Source organism: Galeopterus variegatus, unplaced genomic scaffold, assembly GCF_000696425.1.
Source record: "Galeopterus variegatus unplaced genomic scaffold, G_variegatus-3.0.2 Scaffold45, whole genome shotgun sequence".
Lineage (NCBI taxonomy): Eukaryota > Metazoa > Chordata > Mammalia > Dermoptera > Cynocephalidae > Galeopterus > Galeopterus variegatus.
The window spans coordinates 228769-242584 of NW_007726156.1; the positions used below are offsets into that span (position 1 = coordinate 228769).

The window sequence follows — 13816 nt, forward strand, 5'->3', positions numbered from 1 at the left end:
TAATGTATTACTACTTGTGTAGCATTGCATAAATTTTCCAAAGCACTTTTACCCACAATAATGCAGTGAGATAACTCATTTCATCTCAAAATAACCAGGAAAGCAGATTTGATTATTATTCCCACACTGCAAGTGAACAAACCAGGAGAGAGCAACTTACCTAAGGTCACCCAGAAACAGTGACACAGTCAATGCTGTCAAATCTCCTACCTATGACCCTAGTGCTCTTTTCACTAAATGAAGAGGGTGTGTTGGAATTGGGGGAAGGGTGAGAGGAGACTGTGGGGTCTGTCTTTCAGAGGATCCAGTTAGCCAACCTCTGGGCAGGGACACTCTTCCCTGGGGGCCCAGGATCTCAGCATAGTCTGAGAGGCAGTGCCTGCCTGTCCGCTTGCTCCTTAGCCCCTTCCTGGGACAGTGGCCAAGCAGAAACATTTTTAGATGCTTTTTACCCTGCCTATCTCCATGGATTTACAAGAAGACTAGGGATCTTGAATGTGGAGATCCTAGAGGCCTGCTCCAGGAAAACGGACATGTCCACCTGCCTCAGGGTTCAGCTCCCATTGAGAAATTGGCCAGTAGCCTGTGGGGCAGCTGGGAGGGAAGAGCAAGGCCTGAAGCATATGCCCAGAGGCCAGGCTCACCCAGGGTCAATAGTTGTGGCAGGCTGACCTGAGGAACTACCCTCCTGAGAGAGGAGCCTGCTCAACCCACCAAGGTCCTAGGACAGGGGAGTGGAATTGGGATTCCCCAAAGAACAGGGAAGGAAGCCTCGATTCTGTCCATCCTCATCCATCCCCTCAAGTAAGGAGGCCCTGTGCCTTCCTGGGACCCTATACCCAACTCCTGGCCACACCCCAAAGGTAAGTCAACACCAGAACAGTGCCCCTGGGCCGTGGGTCTCTCACTGTACAGCTCTACTGCACAACATAAAATCCAGGCTGTATTAGTTGGGGTTCTCCACAAAAACAGAACTAATATGGGTGTGTGTGTGTGTGTGTGTGTGTGTGTGTGTGTGTGTGTGTGTGTACACAATGGTACCTCAAAAAGATCATGGAAGAATTCATATTATTTTTTAATTTTATTTTTCATAAACTTTTTGAAGTACCTGCACAATATGTGTGTATACATATGTACACAGATATATATACAACATATACATGGTAGAGAGAGAGAGAGACTTATTATAAGGAATTGGCTCACGCAATTATAGGGGCTGACAAGTCCTAAGATCTGCAGGGCAAGTATGCAGGCTAGAGACCCAGAAGAGCCAGTGGTGTAGTTCCAATCTGAACGCTGGCAGGCCACAGACCCAGAAAGAGCCAGTCTTTCATTTTGAGTCTGAAGGCAAGAAAAAAAACCAATGTCCCAGCTCAAAGGCAGATAGTCAAGGGAAATTCCCTCTTGTCCTGAGGAGAGACAGCCTTTGTTCTATTCAGGCCTTCTACTAACCTGATGGGGCCCACCCACCCTGGGGAGACACTCTGCTTCACTCAGTCTAAATTTAAATGCTAATCTCATCCAGAAACACCTTCACAGACACACCCAGAATAACTTTTTTTGTTGTTGTTTGAACAAATATCTAGGAACCCCATAGTCCACTCAAGTTGACACATAAAATTAATCATCACACTGGCACACACCCAGCTCCACACAACCCTGCAAGACACAATCCACACAATCCTGCAAGACACAATGATGCAACCACAGATGCCACCACACAACTTCCATTTCATGACAAATGGGCTGATATGGGAGAAAGCTGCTTCTCTTCTTTCTTTTTATCTTTATGTTTTAAGAAGTTAAATTTAGTAATATTTAAATCCCCCTCCCATTCTATTAATCTCAATCTTTTCCTTCACTTTAATGTCAAGCTTCAATTTAGCACTGGGTCAGGCAAAGATCTAGCCTGGTCTTTACACAACACATTACAGCCCTTAGATGCAGGCAAGCAGGGCTCCTGTTGCAGGCCCTGAACATCAGGATTCGGGCTTTGGAGAGTCTTCCTCACAATTTTCTAAGTTCCCTTCCATTCCTCCCCTTCAGGGCACTCCCATTCTCTACCCATACCTAACTCCCAAGTGAGTGGGGTTGACCAGTTGTCCTGAGGAGCTCCAGGACTCATTTCTATGGAGTCTCTCTGAGGTTTTCTGCCAGGTTCCACTTCCGGGATGGTGGCCTGATGAGCAGATTGTTCCCACTGCATGCTGTGACATTTCTTTTATAGGTTCACACAAGTTCAGGTGCCAGAATAGTGATGACACTCTGATTTGGGGTGATAAGAAATTTTATATACACAACTCCCTTATAAAAACAGTTTGCATAGGACCTCAAGCACCCTAAAGGAGGCCAACAAAAGAGCCCATATACCTACATTCAGCCCTCGGGAAGCCACGTCATCATAATCCTCTACACCAAAACCTGTCCCCCACAGTGTGCAGGACACTCTGCCCCTCACATCAGCCTTCCAAGGTAGATATTATTACACCCACTATGCTGTGTGTGGAAACTGGTTCAGAGAGGTCCAGAAAGCAGTACAGAAGGGATTTGAATCTAGGTCTCTTTGATGCCAAAATCTGTCCCATCACACTGCCTGCCCAGATCATCCTAAGAGAAGAAGAGCTTCCACTGGAGCAAGGAAGGTGGGCTGTGGTCACACAGACATGCCTGGCACATTCCTGGGAACAGAGAGCCTGCTTCTCCTGAGGCCCCCTTGCTTATTTCCTCTGACTTTGTGTTCACTGGCCAGCGCCACCTGCTGACTGTACACCTTCACATGCTGCAAACACATGGGATAATCAGACCCTAGGACAGGCTTGGCCAATGCCCCAAAGGCCAAGATGGAGTCACAGAAGCCTGCAGCCCCAGCCTTTCTCTTTTTGAGATTCTGCTAGGAAGAGTACAGACAGAGCAGGGCAGATATGAGCCACTCTTTTTCTTTGGCTAATCTGGTTACCTCTGCAGCCTTGGGAGGCCTGATCACAATCTTCTGATGCCCAGAAAGCAGGTCTTAGCATTCAGGCTGGAGCAAGGGAGTAGAGTTGGAAAGGTAAGCCCTCCACTCCCCATGGCACTGCTGCCAACAGGACAGGTTCAATGGACCCTGTCCACTGGCACTGGTCATCTGTTTCTTCCCCAGCAACCCAGGCTAGGAGAAGAGCTATGGGAGCCCCTCTCTGTGGAGTATACATAAAGCAAATGTATTTCACAGGGCCTGGTTTTCCAAAGCCTTGTAGTTTCAAATCTTAACCTTGCAAAAGACAGGAGATTTTTCCCAGGCTATAGTCTCTGTTATAAGATAAAGAATTGTAACACAGCAAGGTTGCTGGCTCAAAGACAGACAGGTTACTGACTGATATGTAAAGATACTGGGAAATTGCTGTAAGAAGAGAATGTTTGCTAAGATCAAGCTTTTGTTGGTCGATCAACTTAACTTCTTGAAAATTGTATTATGGAATGTCACCTTGCTTGTTTTACTGAATGTTACCAGCTTCTATTGTTAAACTTGTTAAACTATACTTAGCAAAAACCCCACCTATGTTCTCTTCCTGAAACTTCCTGGTCTGGAGAATAAATGCAGGAAGAGAACCCCGATTTGGGTTTAATTTCCCAAATGGAAAGAATGCCTCTATCTTGAGGGTTCTGGGAGATTAACCCCTTTCCAGGGCTTCTCACTTCTCAAAAGAGATGGGCTTTGGGTGATCTTTTGCAGCTCCGTCACCCAGGAGAAAAGGGGTGACAAATCCGTGGGAGGCAAAGCAACACCTCTCTCCATCTGTCTGCACAGCCTCCTGCTTGCAATGAGATCTGTTGTCTATAGAGGAGCACCCATGTGACTCACCAACAAAGGGAAATGAGAGAAGCCAGGAAAACAGGTAGGGCTGCCAAGGGGGTCAAGTGGGAGGCACAGAAGGAAAGATATCCCCCCTACCAATCTAGGAGGGCAGGACTGGTCAGCAGCCAGGCTCAGACAGCAAGGGAGAGCAAGGGACCAAGGAGGGCCATTGTCTAGACTTAGCAATTCTACTCCTAGGTATGTACCCCGGAGAAGCGCACACACGAGTCCTGGGACACAGCTATGAGGATGTTCATAGCAAATTAATTTAATAACAGAACACTGGAAACAGCCCAACTTTCCATCAACAGATGAACTGATAATACAGTGGAATATGAACAGAGCGGGATATTCAGTAGTGAAAAATGAACAGCAGCTTCAAATATTAGCATAGACAAATTTTGCTCATAATGTTAAGTTTTTTTAAAACAGCAAGTCACAGAATAGGATATAATTCCATTTATAGAACAGTTCAAAATCAAATAATATATATATTGCATACATGCTTGGTAAAACTGAAGACAAAATAGTGAACACAAAGTTCAGAGCAGTGGTTTTCTCCAGAGCAAGAAGAGAAAGGATGGGATCGGGGAGGCAGACACCAGCTTCCAGCGGTGCCGGGAATTATTTTAGTTCTCGAATAAGGAGGCAGGTACAAGGGCGTTTACTGTTGTTTGTTGTTGTTTCCACATTTTAACATCTCTGATATCAGGATGGTTCTGCAATCGCCATGGCGATTGTGAGGAAGTGATTGTCCCAGACATATCTTTCCTGCCTCTCTTGCTTTCACTTTTATGTATACAGAAAAGTGATATGTCTGAAAGGCCTGTTGGTAAGACTCAAATTGTAAATGACATTATTAAAAGAAGACTTGTTTATTTGAAAAAGAGGACTATACCTATTTTACAGATGGGACACGAGCTCAGGAAGGTGACATACCCCAGTCTCCCAGTGGGGCCTTTGCAGAACAGGGATCCACCAACCCACTTCTTCATGCAAAGCCCTGTCTGGGGCATGGGGAGCAGGCAAAGCACGTCCAAGGAGACTGGGCCACCACAAGAACCTGAGACTTGCCGGGTTCTTCCACCAAGTTCCAAAATGCTCTGGAGATGAGAACCACATTTACAGGATTGGGAGGAAAGAGAGGTGGGGCTGGGCGAACCCCTGGTAATGAGCCACTGTGAGCTGGTTTTCCAGCTTCCCTGTGCTCACAGCCCTTAGCTGGTCTTATCTATTGTCCAGACCACCCGTAAGCTGTGTCTGGCTCCTGGGCTTCTACCCCCAGCCTCTGCCATGGCTCTACAGCTATAAACAGACCTCCCGCCTGGAATTCCAAGCCTTGCTCCTCACCAAGGACCATTCTTGACTGAAAATAGTGAACACAAAGTTCAGAGCAGTGGTTTTCTCCAGAGCAAGAAGAGAAAGGATGGGATCGGGGAGGCGGACACCAGCTTCCAGCGGTGCCGGGAATTATTTTAGTTCTCGAATAAGGAGGCAGGTACAAGGGCGTTTACTGTTGTTTGTTGTTGTTTCCACATTTTAACATCTCTGATATCAGGATGGTTCTGCAATCGCCATGGCGATTGTGAGGAAGTGATTGTCCCAGACATATCTTTCCTGCCTCTCTTGCTTTCACTTTTATGTATACAGAAAAGTGATATGTCTGAAAGGCCTGTTGGTAAGACTCAAATTGTAAATGACATTATTAAAAGAAGACTTGTTTATTTGAAAAAGAGGACTATACCTATTTTACAGATGGGACACGAGCTCAGGAAGGTGACATACCCCAGTCTCCCAGTGGGGCCTTTGCAGAACAGGGATCCACCAACCCACTTCTTCATGCAAAGCCCTGTCTGGGGCATGGGGAGCAGGCAAAGCACGTCCAAGGAGACTGGGCCACCACAAGAACCTGAGACTTGCCGGGTTCTTCCACCAAGTTCCAAAATGCTCTGGAGATGAGAACCACATTTACAGGATTGGGAGGAAGGAGAGGTGGGGCTGGGCGAACCCCTGGTAATGAGCCACTGTGAGCTGGTTTTCCAGCTTCCCTGTGCTCACAGCCCTTAGCTGGTCTTATCTATTGTCCAGACCACCCGTAAGCTGTGTCTGGCTCCTGGGCTTCTACCCCCAGCCTCTGCCATGGCTCTACAGCTATAAACAGACTTCCCGCCTGGAATTCCAAGCCTTGCTCCTCACCAAGGACCATTCTTGACTGAAGCTGTGTCTCTCTGCAGCCCAGGCCTCCCCAGCTGCTAATTAATCTCTTCAAAGCCAGGTCCAGAATAATTTCTCCATACCACATCTTCAGGACCTTTCTTCTTCTGGGCTTCCTAAAGCAAATCCTTAAACCTCATGTGAAGGGGTTATGAATAAGGGCCCAGCATCCTTGTTGCTTGGACCACAGTTAATTCCTAGAGCTACTTCAGAGGAAAGTCCTGAGCATAGGGAGCCATCTCTTTTGTTGGTGGAGGAAATTGCAGGAATGGGGTGGGGCACTGTTGAGAAAGAAAGAGGGCCCAAGACCTACAACATCTACCATTTCCTCCTGCAAAGCAAAGTTCCTAACCCCAGGTTGAGGAATTACGGGAGTCAAGTTATTCTTAAGAAAGGAGGGAACATGCCAAAGATTAGATACAAATTGGACCTGTGAGGAAACAACCTCAGAATCATTAACTCAGAGCTCCTGAGAAGATTGGGGGGCCTACAGGGAGATGAATTAATGGCTGACTCTTGACCGACCAGCCTTTCCCTTGATGCAAGGTAGGGAAATTACAAAAAGATCATATCACTCCTTTAATTTTATGGTTTCCTCACAGACAAGTAAGACTAGGGAAGCACTAGTCTGGAAGAAGAACACACAATAAAGACGTTTGCAGAGCACTTAGCCGTCCACAGAGTTCTTTACTGTAGGTGCTGTCTTCTGAGTCTCACACCTCTCCACTTTGCAGACCAGAAAGCCAGAGCTCAGAGCATTTAAAGGACCTTCTCAAAGTGGGAGGTGATGGGCAGACAGAGAGCAACTCCAGTGCAACACCCTGTGAGCAGCAGCCAGTGTGGGCCGGGCCCTGGTCCTGCACAGAGGCCCAGAGCCAGTGGAAGAGACAGGGCAGGCGCGAGAGTACTTATTACAGCTCTGGGGGACAGATACAATGAGAGACGCATGTTTGGTAACAGGATCTGTTCAGAAGAGGGATTCTGGGGCATGGGAGGGAGCTGTGGGTCAGGCTTCACCAGGGAATTGGCAGTTTTGAGGGACAAACAGGTCTCTGTGGTGAAGAAAGAACAGGGAGCAAGAGTAAGGGTGGAGGAAGTGTGGGGAAGGGGCCGGGAGAGAGGACCAAGCCATGGGAAAGAATGTGAGCAAACTACAAAGTCTGGAAACACCACGGCGTGTTGGGTGATTACAAGTATTTCAGTCTCGTTGGTTGCAGGGCAAGGGGAGAGGAGCGACATGAGACAGGGGAACCAGGCAGCTGGATCTTGCAGGGCCCGGAGGCTGTGTGAACGTACCGGCCTTTGAGAGCCACTGAGGGCCAGTGACTGATGGCAGCGAGATCTCTCTGGCTCCAGGGTGGGGGTTGATGGGCAGAGGCTGTCTGGAGGGAGTGGGTTCCTCCCAGGCAGAGATGGGGACAGTTGTCCTTCCCATGACCCAAGAGCTCATGGTTTAGGCCTGGCACTCATCTAAAGGAGGAGGACCTAACAAAAGAACAAACCTTCCCCCTGTGGGGACAGCTGGTCTGTAAAGGGGACTTCAAGGAGAGAGACCTTCCAGAAAGCAAGGAGTAAGCAAGTAAGGTATAAAGCAGCTTGTGGACAGCTAAGGGTCAAACACAGTATAAGGCAGCCAAGGGGGGCTGTGGGGCTTCAGCGTGGGAGACCGCTGACGGGAAAGACCCCTGAGTGTTTCCTTGTTCTTTTGGGGGAGCTGACCGGGCGCTCTCCCCCTCCACCCCCTCCCCCGGCCTGAGGCGCCCAGTAGAGCCCCTGTGGCCACGTGCTGTTACTGCAGGTTGCCTCTGCAAAGAGGGGAGCTGGGACTGAGTCGCAGTCACCCATTCCCTTTGCCACACCAAAATTAGCCTAATGCTGACTCGCTCGGTCCCTCAGGGGGCAGCCACCCCTGTGGCAGGTAGTGGCCAGAGGTGACAGCTGGTGAAAAGGATGAGTCTCATCCAGGCTGCGTGACTCTAGTCCCCTGGGAGTTGGGTGGTGGAGTGGAATGTCCACAGACAGGTCCCCCGAGAGGCCTGGGATTCAGACCCAAGGGGACAATGAGTGACCACCTAGAACAGGGGTGGAGGTGGAGTTAGTGCCAGGGTCCCTTTGCAGCCTGGGAGTCAACTGAGAAACAACTGTGGAGCATCTGTTACAGACACGGACACACACACACATACACACATGCACACGCGCACACACACACACCACACACGCACACACACACGCACACGTGCACACATGGACATGCGCACACACACGCACACATACCACTCTGCAATTTCGGTGTGGCTGGATGCAGTGGGTTTTGACTGACAGGCCGATTCCTTAGAAACTTTAATGAGCTAATTCAGACCCAAGCAGCTGATTAATTCCCAGGCTCACCTGAGCCTAGTAAATCGAAGCAGGGGAAGTCAAGGAGTGAGGTGGGGAGGGCCCAAAGTGGCCCTAACAAGTGAGCATGGACGATGTGGCACCTTAATGAGGCCAATTCAACAGTCACTCAGAAGGCAAAGGGGAGGCAGGAGGTGGGCAGGTTTAGATGCCACTGAGGACCAAGCCTCCTAAGAGCCCCAGCCCCAGAACCCAGGCCGCTCAGAGTCAGGAACCCATAGTTGTGCACAGAGAACATCTTTCCTGTGGGCCTCCAGCGCCTCTTGCAGAGCCCAGAGCCTAAAGACAGAAACGAAAGAAGCAGGGTGGTGTGCATTTTGATTGGAGAAATTCCAGTGTACTCAAGAGATGGGGGCGGGACTGATCTTTACTCTCCCCTGAGTCCTGATATACCATACCATTTGAGTCTCAAAACACCCCTACGACCCTAAGTGGAATTCCAGCGTTAGGTAGCCCAATTTTCCAGAACGAGGAAAGAAACCCTGATGCAGCACACCTGGTCTCCTTTGCACACCTTCTCTTTCCTGCTTTGCCTGCTTTCAGCTTCGTTCTCTTTCATCATGGCTTCCTATGTCCTAGGCCAGGAAGAAAGGCAGCTAAGAAACATGTCCACACTAAGGGATTATTGGCTTTTGGTGCAACCTCAACTAGGAGCATTTGCATTTTAAAAGAAGTTTCCAGAAAGAGGTCAATGCTTAGCTTGAAGAAATAGCTCCCTAGTGCTAACATTCCCAGCAGGCATAGGGGGTGTTCTGAAACTGGCATAGTCCTTTCCTCACTTCTCAAATCACGGTTCATGGGCATCTGCTTTTTCCACCGTAGCTGTGTCCCCCGTGGCTACAGAGCAAAAAAATTCTCGTTCCTTTGACCTGAAAGAAGAACTAGATTCCTGTCCTTGCCCCTGTATCCACAGCGTTTCTGGTGAGGAGCTCTTTGACTGGATCCTGGCGTGGGGTGTCTACACAGAGAAGGATGCCAATTTGGTGATCCAGCAGGTCCTGCCAGTAGTGAAATACCCCCATGAGAACGGCATCGTCCACTGAGACTTAAAGGTGCCAAGGAGGGAGTATGCAGAGGGAAACAGATGATGACCCTTTAGGAAGCTGCATGGCCACGGGGAGCCCAAGTTCTGTAAAGTAAGAGGGTTGGACTAGTTGACACCCAAGCCCCTTCTGTCCTTGTATTTCTTAAACAAGCCGTGGATGGCAGAACAGTCATTGTGAATTTGCACCTCAGTCTTTTCCTAAACTTTTCACTATTCCTAACCCTAGCAGAATAGCAAAATTACCCAGTTTCTTGAACCCAGCCACAATCAAAATCAAATGCAACACATACTTGATGAGGGTCTCCATTGCACAGCATTGCACCTGGCTTTGGAGAGATCAGAGGTGACAAACCAAGGGTTGGTTCCCTAAAAACACAAACAGTCCCGGGGTAGTTGGGGGTGAGGGGAGGGAGGTTGGTACATTAATTGCTGTAAGGCTGAGCAAAGTCAGGGCCATAAGCAAGGTACAGAGTGCTGGGGTGTAGGGATGAGGGTGCAGGTAGGAAGAAGGAGGGAAAACAGTGGAAGATGAGCTGTGCCTTAAAGTCGGGAGCCCAGGGCTCAGCTTCCTTAGAAATTATACATTAAGGGGAAGGAAAGGAATACACGTTCCAGGTGATTTTATCCCACACTACACGATATTTCTCTTCTCCTACAGCCTGAAAACCTGCTGTACCTCACCCCTGAAGAGAATTCCAGGATCGTGATCACAGACTTTGGTCTGTCCAAGATGGAACAGAGAGGCATCGTGTCCACTGCCTGTGGGACCCCAGGCTTTGTGGGTGAGTCTGGAAGCAGAAGGGAGGTTGACCACTTGGCTACGTTCAACCACATGGTCATTATTCACAGAGGTGGTGACTGTGAGGAGACGGGGACAATGTCAGGGACTATCCAGGTAGATCGTTCACCGATGAGGTTTAGGGCCAGCCAATCCATCTACCTCTGGAAATACCCCCTACGGCTCCCAAATTCTACATCTTTAAAGACAGCTGCCTCCAAGCCCTGCCCATGGCCTTCCTGTGCTTTGGCTCTCAGTCCTGCAGACAGACTTCCAGGTTTTATCTTTTCAGCTAGACCAGAGGCAGTAAGATCTGTGATCAGTAGAGAGCTGAGGGGTTCAAAACTAGCCCCTGTCCTTTCTCCCACCCTGGAGGAGACCTCAGCTCCCCTCCCCCAATTGCTGGAGCCCGGAAGCACAGGATGTTGAGTTTGACATGAGGAACCCAAATGTAGGACCCTAAATGTACACTCAAGGAAGCATTCTGGGACACTGGCAGAGGTGGGGCCTCCCGCCTGAACAGCCCTGTAGGGCCCCCGAAAAGGTGAGGGCGGGCAGGTTCCTGGTGAGAATATTCCTGGGACCTATGGGAGAGAAAGTGGGAACTCGAACACCCACTCCTGCCCCTTTCCTCCCGGCCAGTCGTCAGCTGTGTGGGGTTGGGGAGTGGGAAGCAGAACCCCACTCAGGAAGGGGGGCCACTCGCCAGTGGGTGTTGAGTCCCACTGGGTACAAAGCCCCGGTATCTGGGATAAATACGGAGGGCAGCTCCCTACTGCCCCGGGACTCCCCAGAGACAGACGTGGCTCACGTCCTCATGGGACTCTCAGTGTGAAGCTGCCCAGAGTCTGATGGGAGAGTTACTGCCTGCCCTCTGGGAGCTCCTAACCTAATGGCGGAGGCTCGGCCTCTGCCTTCTGGGAGCTCTCATGCTAGTGGGAGGGAGACAGCTTCACTCTGAAGATCTCCCAGTCCAAAGGGAGAGATACAGTCCTTGCCCTGGGGATCCCATGTCTGAGAAGGAGACCTAGGCCCTGCCTTCAGAGAGAGCTCAGTCTGGTGGGGAGATGTGGCTCTGGAGATCCCCAGCCTGGATGGGGGAGTCATAGACCCTGTCATGGGGAACTCCCAGTCTGATGGAGAAGTTACAGTCTCACTTTGCAGGATGGTTTAGTCTTCCCAGGGGAGACACACCCTCTGCCCTTAGGTAGTTTTCAGTCTCATAGAAACACCACCATCCCATGGTCTTGCCCAGTCTTCTTCTTTAAGACTCTTCCTGACCTTCAGTCCCCACCCCACAGCCCTCTACTCTTGCCCCCAGCCCTGACTCTGCATTTGGTTGGCTGTAGCTCCAGAAGTGCTGGCCCAGAAACCGTACAGCAAGGCTGTGGACTGCTGGTCCATTGGCATATTGTGAGAAGAGGATGGCATTTGCTCGGTTCCTGAGAAATCTCAGAGCCTACTCACTCTTTCTTCTCCCCTGTCCGTCTCAGCACCTTCTCCAAAGCATGTGCCTGTGTATGTGTGCACATATACACGTGCGCACACACACACACTTATGCACACAGCTCCAAAGTTTCCTCTGTCCTGACCGCCACCAAGTTATAAAAACAGAGCCCAGCGTGACCCGCTGCTCAGACACTTGGCACTCCTGCTCCTGCACCCCACCCCTTGTACTGTATGTGAGTGTGGTGTGTTCCACTCTGTGGAGTGAGCAGAGAAAAAGAGAGCGTCAGAGCTGGGCTGGGAAGCCAGATGGACCCAATGTTCCCACATCCCAGTTTTTTCTCCTGGTGACTCAGACCAAGGCAAAACAATGGCCTGCATGAGGCTGGCCAGGCCACTCCTTTTCGCTCCTCAGCACACATCCTTGTCCTCTCCCTTTCCTAACCTGCTCCTCGTCTCTTCCCCAGCATTCCTCCTCCCCTGCAGCAAACACTGCTCTCAGAAGGTAACGTGCTACCAGATGCTTACCCTAACCTGGTGGGAGTTCAGTTCTCTACTTCCTCTATTTATATTAAATAATTATTCTCATTCACTCATTTATGCAACAAATATTCACTGATTGTCTGCTCTGCATCAATCCCCCGGCTAGGTGCTGAAGAACACAGTAGTGCACAAAACAGCCCAAATAAATCCCTCATGAAACTTACACCAAGTGGACATTCTACCATCTTTCTCGAAGATACTTTGTGCAGCATCCAAGAACCAGGGGAAGTGCAGGGAGAGGTGGTCAGGGTTTAGGGGAAAATGTACCAAGGGGCCTTCTAGGGCTGCCTATTCCAAGCCTTGGCTCCTGCATAAACACTTTGTGGGATCTGTACCATTCCTGAATCAGACGCAGACTGATGTCCTGGTCACACCACTGGTCTGGGACCCTTGTTGCCCACGTGTGAGTACAGGAGGAGGCTGGGGGAGGAGAGAGGTGGGCTCAGGGAGGACAGGGTTGTTGAGCAGCACACCTCCTTCCTGTCCCACTGCAGGCTGTGTGGGTATCCCCCTTTCTATGAAGAAACTGAGTCTAAGCTTTTCGAGAAAATCAAGGAGGGCTACTATGAGTTTGACTCTCCATTCTGGGATGACATTTCTGAGTCAGGTAAGACCAGTGGTGAGAAGGACAAGATAACAGGCTCCAGGCAGAGGCTGCTAAGAGAACAGTGCTGAACACAGGATGACGGCCCGGGCTCTTCAGGATCCCCAAGGATCTTACAGAACAGGCTGCCAAGGAGAGCAAAGAAATCTTCATCTCGTTCAAAGGCCAGATAAATTATTTGTGTCTAAATTTCATGCTTTTGGGCCGGCCCGGTGGCGCACTGCTATAGTGCGCCGCTTGGGAAGCGTGGTGGCGCTCCCGCCGAGGGTTCGGATCCCACATACAGACCGGTTCCCGCTCACTGGCTGAGTGAGGCGCGGGAGCAACACCGAGGGTTGCGATCCCGTTGTCGGTCCCGGTCCGGTATGTGGGCGACACTGAGGGTTGCGATCCGTTGCCGGACACGGAAAAAGACAAATAAATAAATAAATAAATAAATTTCATGCTTTTGTCTTCTGGAGGCAGAATCACAGTAAGCCTTGTGGCAGGTGGGGTGGGTCAGTTTAGATGAGAGGCCAGGAGGGCAGAGCCAGCTGGGGGGAGCGGGATAATGCTTCAGGCAGGAGTGGCAAAACCGAGAGGTTAGATACTGGGAACAGAGCGTGCAGTTTCTCTGTGTGTGAGAAGACAATCGTCACATGCTTGTTGGCCCAGTAAGTGGAAATTGGAGCTGGAGTAAGCCCGCTCTCACGTGTGCCTGTGTGCCAGTGCTGGCCCACATTTTGGTGCAAATGTGACTAGCGGTGCTTCTGCAGTGCTGTGTGGGTGATGCTACTCAGAGCCTCTCTTCTTTGGTGCTTTTTGGTTTGAATTCTTTTCTCTTTTAAGACTCTTAAAATTGCCTCTTTGGGAGATTAGCTAAAGATGCATTCACTGCCACCTACCAGCCTGGAAGTGAATTTCCATCAGTCATGAAATCTGGTCCTTAGTTGTGTCTTTGCTCCCCTTAGCCAA

General features: G+C 49.9%; 1 protein-coding gene across 1 annotated transcript in view; it reads left to right on the forward strand.

Moving 5' to 3' along the window:
* The window catches only part of LOC103589972 (acidic mammalian chitinase-like), a 34992-nt gene that overhangs the window by 7228 nt on the left and 13948 nt on the right, over positions 1-13816 (forward strand).